The following is a 14,132-nucleotide window of genomic DNA, read 5'->3' as shown; positions in this document are numbered from 1 at the left end:
CCCACCTCAATCTCAGCCAGCTGTGCCACAGGCTGATCTTTAAAAAAAATCTCATCTATATAGCGATTGTCACGTGAAAGGAGCCCCAACTGCACAACCTGGCTAGCAACATCTCCATCACCTTCTATTCCATTACCTCCTCAGGTCAGAATGCTGCAATCCATAGAGCCAAAAGTAGGTCCTTCAAATAAACCAGGGAAAAATCCTATAGCAGTTTCTGGTCCATACGTACACCAGATACCAAACACACTGCATTCCCATCTCCGGTACCCCAGGTGGGGCCATCTACTGGTTCTGTTCCAGCATGAGATGAACTGTACTGCAGTTGCACCACTACCAACCTCTGAAAAGTGAGTAAAGACACTATTAGTAGATTTTCACCCTTGGTTAATGGCAGCAAGTTTATTAAGTAAGCCTCACTTAAGTTAGTGCACACTCCTGCCACAAATAACCTGCCAGCTTACCGTCAGACAACAGCCATAACCCAAAGAGTACAATGCCCTTCAAAGGTATCTCAGAAAAGAGCAAATATTTGAGCAGGGACAGCACGAACATTGCTTCCTCCAGCCTCTGTTCCCCTCCTTCCCTCTGCAGGAGGAGGAATGGTTTCTCAGGCCATGAATCCTGGCAGGGACCAACGCTTGAGACTGTAGTTGGAGAGGATATGCAAGACAAGTTTCCCCTTCCAGCTGGCTTATTTTCTGGCTTCACCATGAACACTTCTCCTCTTAATAGTATCTCAAACTGGAGCCTGGCAATCCAACCAGAACATTTAGGCAGCCAGGTCCCCAGGCGATGATGAATGTCTGTTGGGGGGGATGCAAGAGTTTTTTGTCTCTTCAACCCAGCCACAAAATAAGCTAGACGGCTCCTGCACAAGCCATCGGCCTTCTTTCCATAAGATGTCCCATCCTAGGTACAATCCTTATTTCCAAGCTTGAGGAGCAATTCCCAGCAGTTGTATATTTGCTTCCTAGAACTGAGTAGCCACGTGCTGTTTCTTACTCAGCCCTGTGCTATTCTGATTAGTCAGGAAAACAGATTTCCAGAACTATTAGGATCATTACAATAGTTATCTAAGATAATTATATTGTCATACAAGTTGAAAAGAGCTGCTGGGGACGAAGCTGTGCCTGAGGTGACAGAGTAAAAGATTTGCTTTCAAGGCTCATCTACTCCCAGCTATTTGTGTAAGGCATGCTAGCTTTAATATTTTATTAAAAACCCAAGAACTAACTGTGCATTGCAGCATTATGCACCACTCTCGCCACAGGGAGATATACCTCTTTCATAGCTTCTGGCCATAAAGAAATAATTCAAATGACAGTTCAAGCCAGAAGCAAAACAGGTTTTTAGTTTTTTTTTTCCTCTGAGCTTTCAGCATACCTCAGGGTTCCACATACTGAAATATTACATTTTCCAATTCTTCTGTTATCCTTAAAAAAAAAACTGTCTAAAAATAATGACTGCCATAGTGCACGGACAGCAGAGCTGACCATTCACCTCTTGAAGTTGGATAACTTTTGAGCCTTAACATCCTGCAGAAAGGCGTGCAAAGGTTTAATATACAACGTCTGCAACTTTTTAATTCAATTGTTTGTCCACGGTTGTTTGTTTCACTTCTTTTCCTCTCCACCCCAACTGCTTTAACCATTTGAATTTGTACATGCTTTCACTACATCCTTTCTTTACTAAGCAGTCCCACCCAGGCTTTTCAACAATCCTACTGACACGCCTCCAACTTTCCATGTCATTCTCTAGACTGATTGCAGCAGAGGATTTCATAAGAGACCATACGGTCAACCTACACAGTGGTGTTTCTCTCGGTGCTTCGTGTCCCATCCTGTAAAGGTATTCAGGACTGCTTATGCCCGTCTAGCTGCTCACCATTTTGAGGCATTACTGCAGTAAAATCCTGGTTGCTGACATGACCTGGTTTGCTTTGGTGTAGCCGAATCCTAGGTCTGTCTTAGCCAGGCTCCAGCCCCAGGACGTGGAGGGAGGGCTAACAGCAGCAGGGAGGCATTAGGGGACCCAGGCCCCTGGGGTTTCCCACAGGCAGGGCACAAGACGAGCCTGAACAGGCTAAGCAGCACCGAGAGATGGCATCCTGCCACCTCGCCACCTCCAGCTCTCAGGCCTGTCATCCTCCCAGCGAGAGCGATGACAGCGAAGCTGGTACGTGGAGCACGAAATCCAGGATACGTGTGTGAGGAGGGGCAGACAGGCTCCGGCTTTGCCAGCAGCTGCACAGGCGTGCCACCAGGGCTCGGGGAGCAGCTCCTTCTGTGAGAGGAGCCCCCAGAGCGGCGCCCCCAGCCCCTTTCTCTCAGGAAGCAGCCGTGGCGAGCAGCACCCGTGACCATGCGGCCAGGCAGGAGGGAGCGAGCATGCGGATGTTATAACCACATTAGTCGAGGCGCAGAGAGGCTGAGCTGCTCCAACTGCAGCTCTGCTGTCGTGAACTAGATCCCGCGCAGCCTCTACCTAGCCGGCGCCGCATGCGTGGTGCTTGCTGAAGTCTGCGATACTTGGCTGGGGGCAGCGCGATACGTGCCTGCACCATGCGGCCCTGCCGTGAGAGCACAGCTCCCGTCTGCGGCACCACCCTCGCTCCTCAGCGCGGGTCGCTTCCTGATGAGTTCTGGCACCTCAGGCACCTCAGCCGCCAAGTTACCGCGCAGCACAAACACGGGGCTCATTTTAACAGAGTAGCAAAAGAGGAGACAAGTGGGAACAACCCTAATTTAAGCCAGAGTAGATGAGCTTGTGGAAATCACCTCAGTACACTTGCAAGCAAGTCCAAAGTTCCCGCAGGCTCTCAGAGAGCACAGTCAGCCCCGACACGCCAAGCTGGGCAGAAGAAGGTTCACGTTTGAATGCACATGCCTGGCCTGGAAGGTGCTGGTCCCTCTCCCCTCGAATCTCTCCCTTAAGAGAAGGGAATGACCACAAAGAAATTGCAGGTTATTTCTTTGCACTTCAGCCAGCTGCTCCCCTGCTACCACCTCTCAGGCTCTAACCACCCCAGGGGACACAAAACAACGGCAGGACCCATAGGATATGCTGCTACCAGCTTTTACCAGGTTAGGAGGAGATCAAAGTCTTTTTGCAGGATTCCCTATCCCAGAAACCAGCTCAGTGGCCTACCAGGGGACAGAAGCCGGCCAGGATCAGGAGCTGCTCACAACACGGTTGCCCCTGCTCCCAGGGGACCTGGAGAGGGGTACCCCTGAGGGCCAGGATCTGCCATGGCAGGGGCGGAGACAGCCCACCCGCCGCTGGATTTTGAGCCCTCGCCCCACTGATCCCAGCTGCTGGGAACGTTTGTCTAGCCACGAAGGTAAGGAATGAGCTCTTGGCAGTCAGAAGGGCTCCTGGTCACTGGCAGGAGAGCCCTGACAGCTTCACACAACAGACGGGTTAATGAACAATGAGTTGCTAAGCCTCTCAGTAACCAGGTACAACATTGCCCCGAGGGCACAGTTCCGGTAACATACAAAGAATATACAATGGAGTTCATCTCGTTGACATTAAAATTCAAAGGTCTTGGGCTTTTAGCACACCTGGGAAGTACAGCTTGTCTCCTGTGAGCAAATAACTGCTGAGCCAATAAAATATCCGGGTCTGAATTCAATGAACTTTTCTTCAGGCTCACTGAGATAATACCAGCAGTGTAGTGACCTTGAAAGCGTAAACATGATCATGTTCACAGTGCAGATTTTCCAAGCGGTGTCTCTTCTTGAGTTCCAGCAGAAAGATTTGAGGGAGAAGCTGGACTCTAAAAATTATGGCTGCTAATTAAGGTTGCCACCTCAAACAGGCCACTTTTGTGGGTGCAGATCTATGCACGTGGTAATGTCACTGTGTCAGCTACAGTTCCTAATAAAAGCACCAGGGCAAAGCAAAAAACCTGTACTTCTGAGTAATACAAGCTTTGGAAACAGGAGGGGGAAAAAAAGTTATGCGGAAGAAACTCTGTCATTACATCTACTCTAGAGCTAGTTGCTTCTGAAGTGGAAACGATTGCCTTTAAAGCTAGAGGAAATTGTGATGAGGGCTCAGCACGGGGAGATAGCAGCGTAGCTGTATCAGCCTGCAACTGCTGCAGCCAGCAGACTTTGATCTCGCTAGCGCTCGCCAAGCAGGGTGTCACCGTACCTGCCTCATAACATGAGCAAGACCTTTGCACGTCGTCAGAGGCTCAGGCACGCACGCAGTCCTTGTATGCTTGCTAATCCCAGAGTAAGAGGGGGACAGACTGGAGCAAGAAGAGTTGGCAATGTCACTCAAAGACCAGATTTCTCAGGAATCAACTTTCATCAACTTACACTGCTGAACTAGATTTTTCCCCCAGTGTACCAGATAAGACATGAAGCTTTTCCTGCCTCATTTCTGGAGTTACTACACTGTTATGTTCAATAATCTGACAGTATCATCCTGTGAGATCCTAGATTAGGAAGCACCCTCAGGACTGTCAATAATCACGAAGGTTTTTCAGCACGTTTTGCAACAGCACACGCATTGTGCATTTTGGAAAACGGAAATACGTATTTTAGAAATACATTTCTGATGCATGAGAGGAAGCGATTAGATATTTATAAACCACTGTCACATACTAAAAAGAAACCAACCCACATTTTGGTATCAAAGAGCAAAGCAGGTTTTAGAAGCATCCGTTTACAACTCTGCATGTTTGCAAGGGATGCACTCAGATTTTAAGGACATCTGGACTTCACGCTTCCATTTGAAAGCCAACATTTGAGTATGTCTTCAGTCCCTACAACTTGGAAATGGGGAAAGTTCTTTGCTATTTTCAGTCTATACAGTCATGCTCGCACAGCACGACAATATTTGCAGGACACTCCATTTCTCCAGTTTAAGCAAATCTTTCCATTCAGCAAGACCAAAGATACTGGTCTGCCAAAAAAAAGGGGAAAAAAAACACACAACCTATCCCAGAACTCTTTTGGTTCTTCCCCTGCCAACCCCCCCTCAAAAAAAACACAAAACTTACCAGAAATAGCAGACAGTAGAAAAAGCCAAAAGTAGTTCAGTGGAATTTTTTTTTTTTTTGCTTCCTGATTACCGCGTACCAGATTGTTATTTGTACAGCAAGCACTGCAGGTAGAGGCCAGGAGGAGGTCTCCACAGTGACTACAAACAGCACGCAGCACAGTGAAAAAACAGGCATTTCAGGAAACTGGTCGGGCAGCTCTGTCACTCGACCATGCCGGCTTTTTAATGGCTCCGAAAGAGAAGCCAGTTCAGCTTTGTTCTCTCACTGGGAGCTGTTATGCTGTAAACTCGCCCTCTGCAGCAGATGCCACAGGCAGTGCCCCCAGCACTGCTGTGCCCCACGGCCTCCCCGTGGAGGAACAAAGCCCACGAGTCCACCAGTGGGGCCGGTGGGCCCAGGGACCACCAAGCACCTGCTGTTGGTATCAGACCTGGAAACCCCCGTGTAAGTATGGACACGGGACAGGCTCCCAAGCCTCTCTCCTCGTGCAAGCAGCTCCTCAGAGGCCAGCAGGACTCACCTGAGAGGTTGCACAACGCCTCCCAACACCACTTGGCTTGGAGTTACCTTCTTGAGACCCGGCAGCCTTTCCTGCCTGCCCAGATCACTCAGGCTCCGTGGCACAAGCACTTCTGTGGGTGAGGAGAAAGCCTTCATGTGAGCTTTTCTCCAGCTTAAGAGACAGATTCCCTGAGTCTGCAGTTAAGAGCCAGGTAGTAAAACTGATTTTTATCTTTGCCTCCTCCTACCATAAGATGCAAGAGGTCAAAGTCAAGGACTTTTACTGTTAAGTTCCCTTTCTAAACAAACTGGTTCTCAGTCACTTCCATTTTCTCAGATGTTAGGGCAGATAACTAGAGGGTGTTTAAATTCAGCACGCTCGTGCCAAACATGTTTCTAAAAAGCTACAGGCATCTGCCTCAACTGGGAAATGAGGTTTCCTATCCTCTGGGGTTCCTTCCAGGAATTAGCGAGGATGTAGTAAAGGTGTGGAGGGAGAGGCTTTACTTTAGAGACAGGAAGCTTTTGCCAGCTGCACAGCTTGTCTAGAAGGGAAGACAAAACCCTCCCTAGCTCCCCACCGGCTGCATCCATCTCCGCAGACTGGCGGAGGGGGCAGAGCAGAGCCAGGGCACCGGCACCCCGACGGGAAGGAAGCTAACCCTAGCTGTGCTCGTCCACCGCCCTTCCCAGCAATAGCAGGGTTTCCAAGAGTTCAGTCCTCAGCTGGAGCCAGAGGCCGCTGGAAGCCAAGCAGCAGACATCTCCTGCCCAGGGGAACGTAGGAGGACGAGCACTCCCTCGTGCTTCCCGGGCCGGAGCCTCGGGAGGAACGCGGACGCCCTGCCAGGTTAACTGAGCGCTCTCCAGAGCGTGCAGGTCCCACGCTGCTGGGCACAACCAGCTCTCCGGGGGCTGCAGATCTCCTGGCACCAGGAGTCTCCCCCTAGGGCCCGTCCACGTGATCTCGCAGTGGCAGAAAGGAAGAACAACAACAAATAAACCACGGCAGAGCAAACAGGAGAGTCCTCTGGCTTGTTATTCTGAATGATTTGTGGAGCTTTAGACTTAAGTCAGCTTTCTCCAACGAGGATGAGACAGGCTATTAGTCTAATCATATCACATGCTTTGCATCAGATCCTCTGCTGACAACAAGGCGCTGATCCCAAGAACCCGCAGCGTTAACCCTTCACCCCACAGACCACGCAGAGCTGGAGGACTACGGCAGGTCCAGCACGGCTGGGAAGTGGCACAAGTCCTGCTGGCACAGAAGTGCCTCAGCCCACAAAGGGCTGCACCTTCTGGCTCGTTCCCAGAAACAAGCTCCTTGCTACTTGTGATCTCAGAAACCTTGTTTTTGACAAATACACCATCTGCTAAGTGCAGCACCCTCCCCGTTTACCAGCTGCCTGTATGCCTACAGCTGCTCAACCTCCCTGCTCTCACGCTAGGGTATCGAGGACATTGGCACTGTTATGCATGAACGTCGCGCAGAAGACCGTAGCTGGACGTCTGTAACAACCATTCCTCCTCAGCAGGGCCACATTGACACGGACCCAGACCTACACCCCATAGAGCAGTGCTGTCACAGCTGGAGGACAAACATTTCGCAACATCCTGAGTTTCAGGCCGCAGACACTGCTTGACACTACCAGCGGGCACGAATGAAAAGGGAAAGGCGGTACTATTAAAAAAGCTCACGCTGGAGAGACCCTTCTTGTCTCAAGCAGACCTTCCTTCCGAAACAAGGGTTCAGAGAGGGTAAAGGGCAAGAAGAGCCCTGAAGTACGAGAGTTTAGAGCACAGATGTTTTGAGTTGTTCCCTTCTAATACAAAATATCCACCTGCAACCACATTCCACCCCCCCTCCAAGATCCCTGTTTCAGATTTGTGACTGGCGGCACCCGGCCACAACAGCCAAACCACTCGCTGATCCGATTGCTCTGAGGATGCTGCTCAGAAGCAATTTCTTGCTGGTCCTAGCAGGAGCTCCTGCAGTCTCCAAGATGTACTGCAGCGCTGCCTAGCACTTTTCCCCTCCACCTCTGCGGATTTGTCTCCTCGCCCCAAGCCCTTCCTACAGGAGGAACGAACTGGAACAGAAAGAAGCGTTTCACAGCAAAGGGCAGCACTGAAAGAGGTTACATTTACAGAGGCTGCCGCAGAGCAGCTTCGTTCCTAGCCTAAGCCTTTCATGAAGTGAAATGCCACAACAAGGAGTAGCAGCAGACACAGACTGCCTCTGGACGAGGCTCGACCAGCTGGAAGAGAGGCTCCAAGGCTTTCAGTTTCACTCTGACGGAGGTGGCCCTGGAAGCAGAGGCAGAGGGCACTGCACACAAGGGTGCACACAGGTGTCTTGCTCCCTGGCTTAGTGCTGGGTTACCAGGCAGGCGGTCACTGCAGGCTTATCTGGAGCCACGTGAGAACATTACTCAGTTTCAGACCCGCCACCTGTGGTTAGGATCACTCCTCCACCGAACACCAAGCAGGAGAAAAAAGATAAAAACCAATCCACTCTCCGAAGCACTGCATGCATACGCTATGGACAGGGCTGCCTCAAGCCAAGAGGAGCAGACATATGGGATAAGTTCCCCAGGAATTTGGCAGTTAAAATAGACAGCAAGGCTTCGAGAGCTGGGCCTGTTCTGGGAAAAGGAGGGGCCTCCCTGCTGTCCTGGGGGATTTACGCACGGTGCTCTGCTTGCAGCAGCCTGGAACACGGGCTGGGCTGAACCAGAACCAGGGGAGGCTGGGTGGCCTCTACTGCTTGCTAGAAAGGGTCTCCTTTTCTAAATTTAGAGCACAAATATTTTGGAAGACTATTTGATGGAACAAAGCTAGAAGAGACGGAAAATAACAGTTTGGAAATATATTTTTTTTTTTAAAGAATGAACTTTCATCCAGAATAACCAGTGAATTCACAAGCATCAACTAAGTCTCAATGCAGAGATAAATGATCCCACTTTTGAGGGGGGAAAAAAGCAAGGCTCTTTTTTTGTCTTTAATCAGTGAACTACGATTCAGGCTAACATTACTTTTTAATAGAGCTGAAGACAGTTATTTATAATATTTTTTTCTGTCCCACCATTTTGCATTCTTTCCCCCGCAGCCCACTCCCTGAAGGCAAACATCTCCACTTCACGTTAATTCTGCAATATTTATCAAACCAAACTTAGTAACAACACCAAGTTACAACAAGTGGTCTCCTCCTTAGCCAGGAGGAAAATGACCCACTGCAGGACGGCAGCCCAGGCAGATGGAGCTCTCCAGCGAGATGCTAGGCAAGCACACGGTCACCTCTCTGCAGGCTCTTCCTCCTGACAGCAAACACCCCGTGGCAGAAGTCCTCTCTTTTCTGAGCAAACATGGAGCAACTGTTTAGATTCCCATGGGACAACACCGGGTGCACAGCATCTAGTTGTATATAGTCTGCTAGGTCTTGCTCGTAGCCGCCAGCTGGGCTGGATGGGAAGCTTCCCATCTCTCTGGAACTGACATGAAGCAGGAACTGACTGCTTTACAACACGATCGAGCGTAAACCACTGCCGTGACAACCCAGGCTAGCCTCCCCTGGAGGCTCCGAAGCTGCGACACGACGGGCTGGGAATGAATGCAGCAACGATCAGCCTCCAAAACCACAAACAGAACCGCGGTATCAAAGGAGCTTTTGAGGTCTCGGGCATTAAAGCCGCTTGCCTTTCCTCGAAATAGCCCTCCCTTGAAATAGCTTCTTGTGCCAAGACAGCAGCCGGTTTGATGCCACTTCTAACACACAGAAATCCCCAGGTACTTTCGGCAGCAGCGTTTCAGTCCCCCCAGCTCCGCTCCAGGAAGCTGTGAGTCAAAGCACCTCGCCCCGGGGAGCAGTGGGCGAGAGGAAGCTCTGACGTGCCGGGTCCCTAGGGCAGGCAGGAGCGGACCCCTCTCCCTCTTCTCAGCAGCGGCTCTGGGAAGCCCCAGCTCCTGGAGAGGAACAGCAAAGCCTTGCAGGAGCAGGAGGAGGAAGGCTGTGCCATCATCACCTTGCTTCACGTGCTCCACCACCAGGGTTTCTCCTGGGCGCCGTGGTCTGCAGGCAGCTGCTGGTTCGGCGAGCTGTTCTGCACAGCAGCTTCTGAGCAGAGATCTTCTCTAATTAAAAGAGCTTCCTGAGGGAATACACGGATTTACTGCACAACTCGGAGGGCTCTTTAGTTATTCCACGTGCGGTATCTCTGCAAAGCCTGCATTAGAAAGGAGCCTGAATGCAAAGAGCTCAGCAGCTTCTCCAGCTGTTGGGAAGGTACCTCAAGGCAGTCCCTTTTTGTCTGGTTGTTTTTTCCCAGAGAAACTTCAGAAATGAGCATAATCAGAATTACTGCCTGCCCTTTGAGCATGGTGTAGATGCTGTAAAGCATTTGCTGTCTCTGCTTGGTCAGTGCAAAACTCAAGGCACCAGCAGGGGGGAACTGAGCTGTGCTGACCTGCCCCGTTCCTCAGCCTGTCAGTATTCTGGATCCATGCTTCTGTACAAAGAGGGGCCTGGCTCAGCGATCAAAGCCAACAGAAAGGGACTGAGAGGACAGGAGACAGCCTGCTCAGTAAATCACGCTGCGAAGTTGAGGCTGCTCCAGCACAGCCACTCACGACTGACTCACTGCCAGCGACCCAGTCCACGCCGACACATGACCAGCTCCATGGCACTCAGGATGCCCCGGTTGCGCCACACTGCCAGCACGAAACAAGCCTCAGACCCAATGGGAAGTTATAACCACAGCATTAGGGACGGCGTCCTGCCAGCACAGCATCCTCTGACGTGAAGAGGAGCCTACAGATTGCTTGATCACAAGCGGGACGGAGATGAGCAGAGAAGATTGCATGACACGTTTCAAACGCAGGCACATTAGCTCAAGGGACCAAAGTCCCAATTCATACTTGATAGTGCCACCACTGAGTACAGAAAACCCCCTCCACATTCAATTTCTGATCGCACACATTGCAGAGCCCTCGTGTTCCAAGCAATGCAAAGTCAGTTGCTGGATCAGGGAGAAATCAGAAAAAATAAGGTAGGGAGTAAAACATTCCCAACATGGATATTTTTGCCTAAGACTAGAGTACCTAGCAACCCAGAAACTGAAATGCTATAAAAGCTACAGGAATGTCCTGGAAAGGACTAACGTGAATGCCTGAAAGGCAGCATTCAGCCATTTTATGCAGCAGTAGAGCTCCTCTCGTTAAGTTAGGCTTCACAATTGACTTCCAACCAAATTGCTACTCATCCATCACAGGAGACAGGCTGGCTCCGGGTGCTCAGGATTTACATATTCTTATATTATGGGATGACAGCAGCGGCCTTTGTGCTAGTAGAGGACACAGCCATATCTGGTGACCACAAACCCCTTCTCTAGGGCAAGCCTTGGAAACAGGCTCCTTTGCTGCCAGCAGGCAGGACTACCTCACAGCGCACCAGTGCTCTCCCTCCCCCTTCCCAAATCACCTCCAGGGCCACTACTGGGCAGCCGAAGGGACAAGGAGGATGGATTCAAGCTGTAGGAAGGCGCAGAGCTGCTGCTCCGAAGTCTCAACCTTCCCTTTGCTTGCTCAGGAGACTCTTCCCCCTGACTTCAGTGGGATTATTTTTGCCTGTGAGGGGAACTCTGCATTATATAACTTCAAATCTCTGGGCTGCTGGATATCCTAACGTGTACAGCTCTTTCCAGCTCAGCATTTCTCCGGTACACATGGCCACAGGATTATCATCGTACTGCAAGAGATCAGCAGTCTGTTGCAGCTGGGCAACAACTTTGCAGTAATGAGTAAAAGGCCCTTTGTTATGCACCTGTTTGCTGCGCTGCAGGGAAACTAAAACAGCAGCCCAGCAGTGTCCTTAGGCAAAGGACTAGTGGTATTTGCTATTTACAACACTCCCGATGGCACAGCAGAGCTGCTGAGCTCCTTAAAGACAGGCAGGGCACTTACCTCTACAGCAAGTGTCAGAAATCGAGTACATGCACCACGCTCTGATTTGACTCGCTTTTAATTGGTGGTGTCCCAGTTCTGGAGCTCCACCAAGGAGAGAAAAGAACTAGAACCAGACAGCCCACGCGCGTGTCTCTTCCCCCAGGAGAAAGCCTGCCTTTGGCTTAGTTTCCTTCCCTCCTTTCCCCTGTATTTACCTTGGATGAGCACTGAGCAGCCCAGCTTCCCTGGCTCTGCTGTGTACATGCTTGATTACAGAGACAAGACCCCACCGGAGCATGGCTCTGGTCCCCATCCATCTCAACAGGCTTGGGTTTTATTCCCTTCCTCTGCTATCGCCCGCAGACCAGTCCCTCCCGCAGAGTTGCCCACAGCAATGCCTCATCTGTCTTCCAGGAAATTCGCTAGCTCTGAATCTGTCAGCGCGTGCAAGCAATGATTTAAGCAATCTCCAGCATGCAGTTCCCGGCGCTTCACTTATCACCCTGCGGAGATGCGAGTCAGCCGTTAACCACCTCCGTGTTTCTCAGCCCTGATAATCCAGGGAACTTTCAGCAGAGCACGGAGCTGGGCAGCAAACAGGCTCTGCCACAGCTGACTGCTCATCCAGGAACTGCTGGCCTCGCTTCCCATGTTATTTTTCTTCCGTGCCAAGAAACGGCCTGTAATTCTTCACCTTTCCTTCATTTTAGCCCCTCTTTGGGTCAACATCCAGGCCAGGACAAGACAGAGCTTCTTAGATAACGACTGCAGCAGCTGCCATGCCTCAGGCACCACTCAAGCAGACCAATACTGACTACCTCGTATAGCACCGGACATGCTCCACCTCACACTGCCACTTTGGATTTCCTGTAACAGGTCCTGGACCATCACTGCCTGAGGTCCTTGCAGCAGCAGCAGCCTTCACACCCCTGCTGGATGCTTCCCACAATCCCACCAGACACCAAAGACCACAGCTATGGCTTGGGTTGGAAAGTGCCTTGGAGCCTGGGGTTACCAGGTCTGAAAAACTTCCACAGGTGCCTTTCCAAGTCAAACATCTGTTGGATGGATGCTCGCAGCCCCAGAGGGCCCCTGGCAACCTTTGTGCTGAGACAAGGATAGGGAGATGCAGGAGCGGGGTAAAACCTTTCCTTAGCTACAGCCAGAAGAGGAATTTCATACGACTCCCCCCACACACACTTAATGGGGCTTGTAGGCAGGGGATGGCTTAGGTAACAGAAGCAAGAAAGCCCTACAGGGCTGCAGGAAGGCCTTGCTGGAGCATCTCCCGCACCAGCTCACAGCCGCAGGTCACACTACACCTGTCTGTCCCTTGAGAGCCAAAACAGAGACAACAACAGGAATGAAGAGAGTCCAGATGAGCCGCATCATTAAAGCTGATAAATCCTCTTAAGGGAGGAGTTTCAGCGGGGAAGGATGGAGATCTCCCGCGGGGAGAGCTCTCCCCAAGTCCCCAGCTCACGTCCTGCTCTGTCTGTGTCGCATGCAGGTAAGCAGCCTCCGAGATGGCTCCTCGCACCGGCTGCCTCTCTCTGGGGCTGGGCATTCGGAGCAGGTTTTGTGGCACGGGGACAGGCATTCAGACCGCGGGACCCTGGCCACACGCCTCTGCTCCGCGCTTCTCGGACAGCCAGCAAGCACCAGAGCCCGAGGCGCGAACGGCAGGGTTTTCTCCAGCACAAGTTTCAAGCTCTGAGCTCACGCAGGAGATGGAAACACCAGAGCTGGTCCAAGACCCGGGAACGCTTCATCCCGAGCGAGCTCTGTGCAGTTCAGGAAGGCAGAAGCCAACATTTCGGTTCCAGGGCAGGTTTTTTTTTTTGTACCGAGCGCTCCATTTTACGCCAAAGCACACCCAGCAGGGCTGCCACGCTCCGGAGCGCACACGGCCCCTCGCGGCTGCCCCAACGGGACGGGGGCACGCCGAGCCCCCGGGGCACACCGCTCCCGGCCAGGCCCTGGCGGGAAGCCCCGGGAAGCCCGGCCCTGCCCTGCGGAAAGCCCCCGGGAAGCGGCCGGGGGACGGGGAGGGGGGGCTCGGCCGGGCACGGAGCCCCGCGGAGGGGCCGCGGCCCTCGCCCCCCGCCGGGCCGGGCCGCCCCGCGCACCTACCTGCTGGGCTCGGCTGGGCTGGGCTGTGCTGGGCGCTGCGCTGCCTCCTTCCTTCCCTCCCTGCCTCCCTCCACCGCCGTGTCCCCGACCGGGCTCCCTACCCCGCGGGGCGGAGCCGGCGGCTGCGCTCAGCCGGCCCCGGGGCGGGCCCCCCCTGCCCACCGCCCCCTGGCCCCCTGCCCGCCCATGTGCCAGGCGAAGGCCGAGGCCCTCTGCAGGGTGACCGCAGCCCCGCGACCCGCTGAACACATGGGCATTTTGCTGCCCTGGCGAGCCCTGTAAACACCAGCAGCGTTCCCTGTCCCAGTCCCACTCAGCCCTTTTCAGCCTGCTTGCCCCAGCGGGGGCGGAGAGGTGCTGGGGCGGCTGTTGGCTCTGCTGCCCGCTGTCATTGCGTTGTTTCCCCGGCTTCCCGCTTTTGCGCGGCAGGCATCGAGCTCACAGCACTGGGTCTTTGTTCGTGGCGTTGGAATAACTAGCCCGCCGGGATCCCGCCTCGGCCCAACAGAAATAAAAATAACAGTAACAGGGCCAT

At 52.5% G+C, this 14,132-nt stretch overlaps 1 protein-coding gene across 1 annotated transcript in view; it reads right to left on the bottom strand.

The window, feature by feature from the left end:
- CD82 (CD82 molecule) overlaps positions 1–13,737 on the bottom strand; it is a 34,950-nt gene extending 21,213 nt beyond the window's left edge. The window contains 1 exon segment of the mRNA XM_040557825.1: positions 13,598–13,737. The gene's annotated coding sequence lies outside the window, so the exon portion shown is untranslated.
- Positions 13,738–14,132: the final 395 nt, after the last annotated feature.

The sequence above is a fragment of the Cygnus olor genome, chromosome 5 (genome assembly GCF_009769625.2).
Source record: "Cygnus olor isolate bCygOlo1 chromosome 5, bCygOlo1.pri.v2, whole genome shotgun sequence".
NCBI classification, from domain to species: Eukaryota; Metazoa; Chordata; class Aves; order Anseriformes; family Anatidae; genus Cygnus; species Cygnus olor.
The sequence above is the reverse complement of the archived record's forward strand: the minus strand, read 5'-3'. Positions and strand labels throughout refer to the sequence as shown.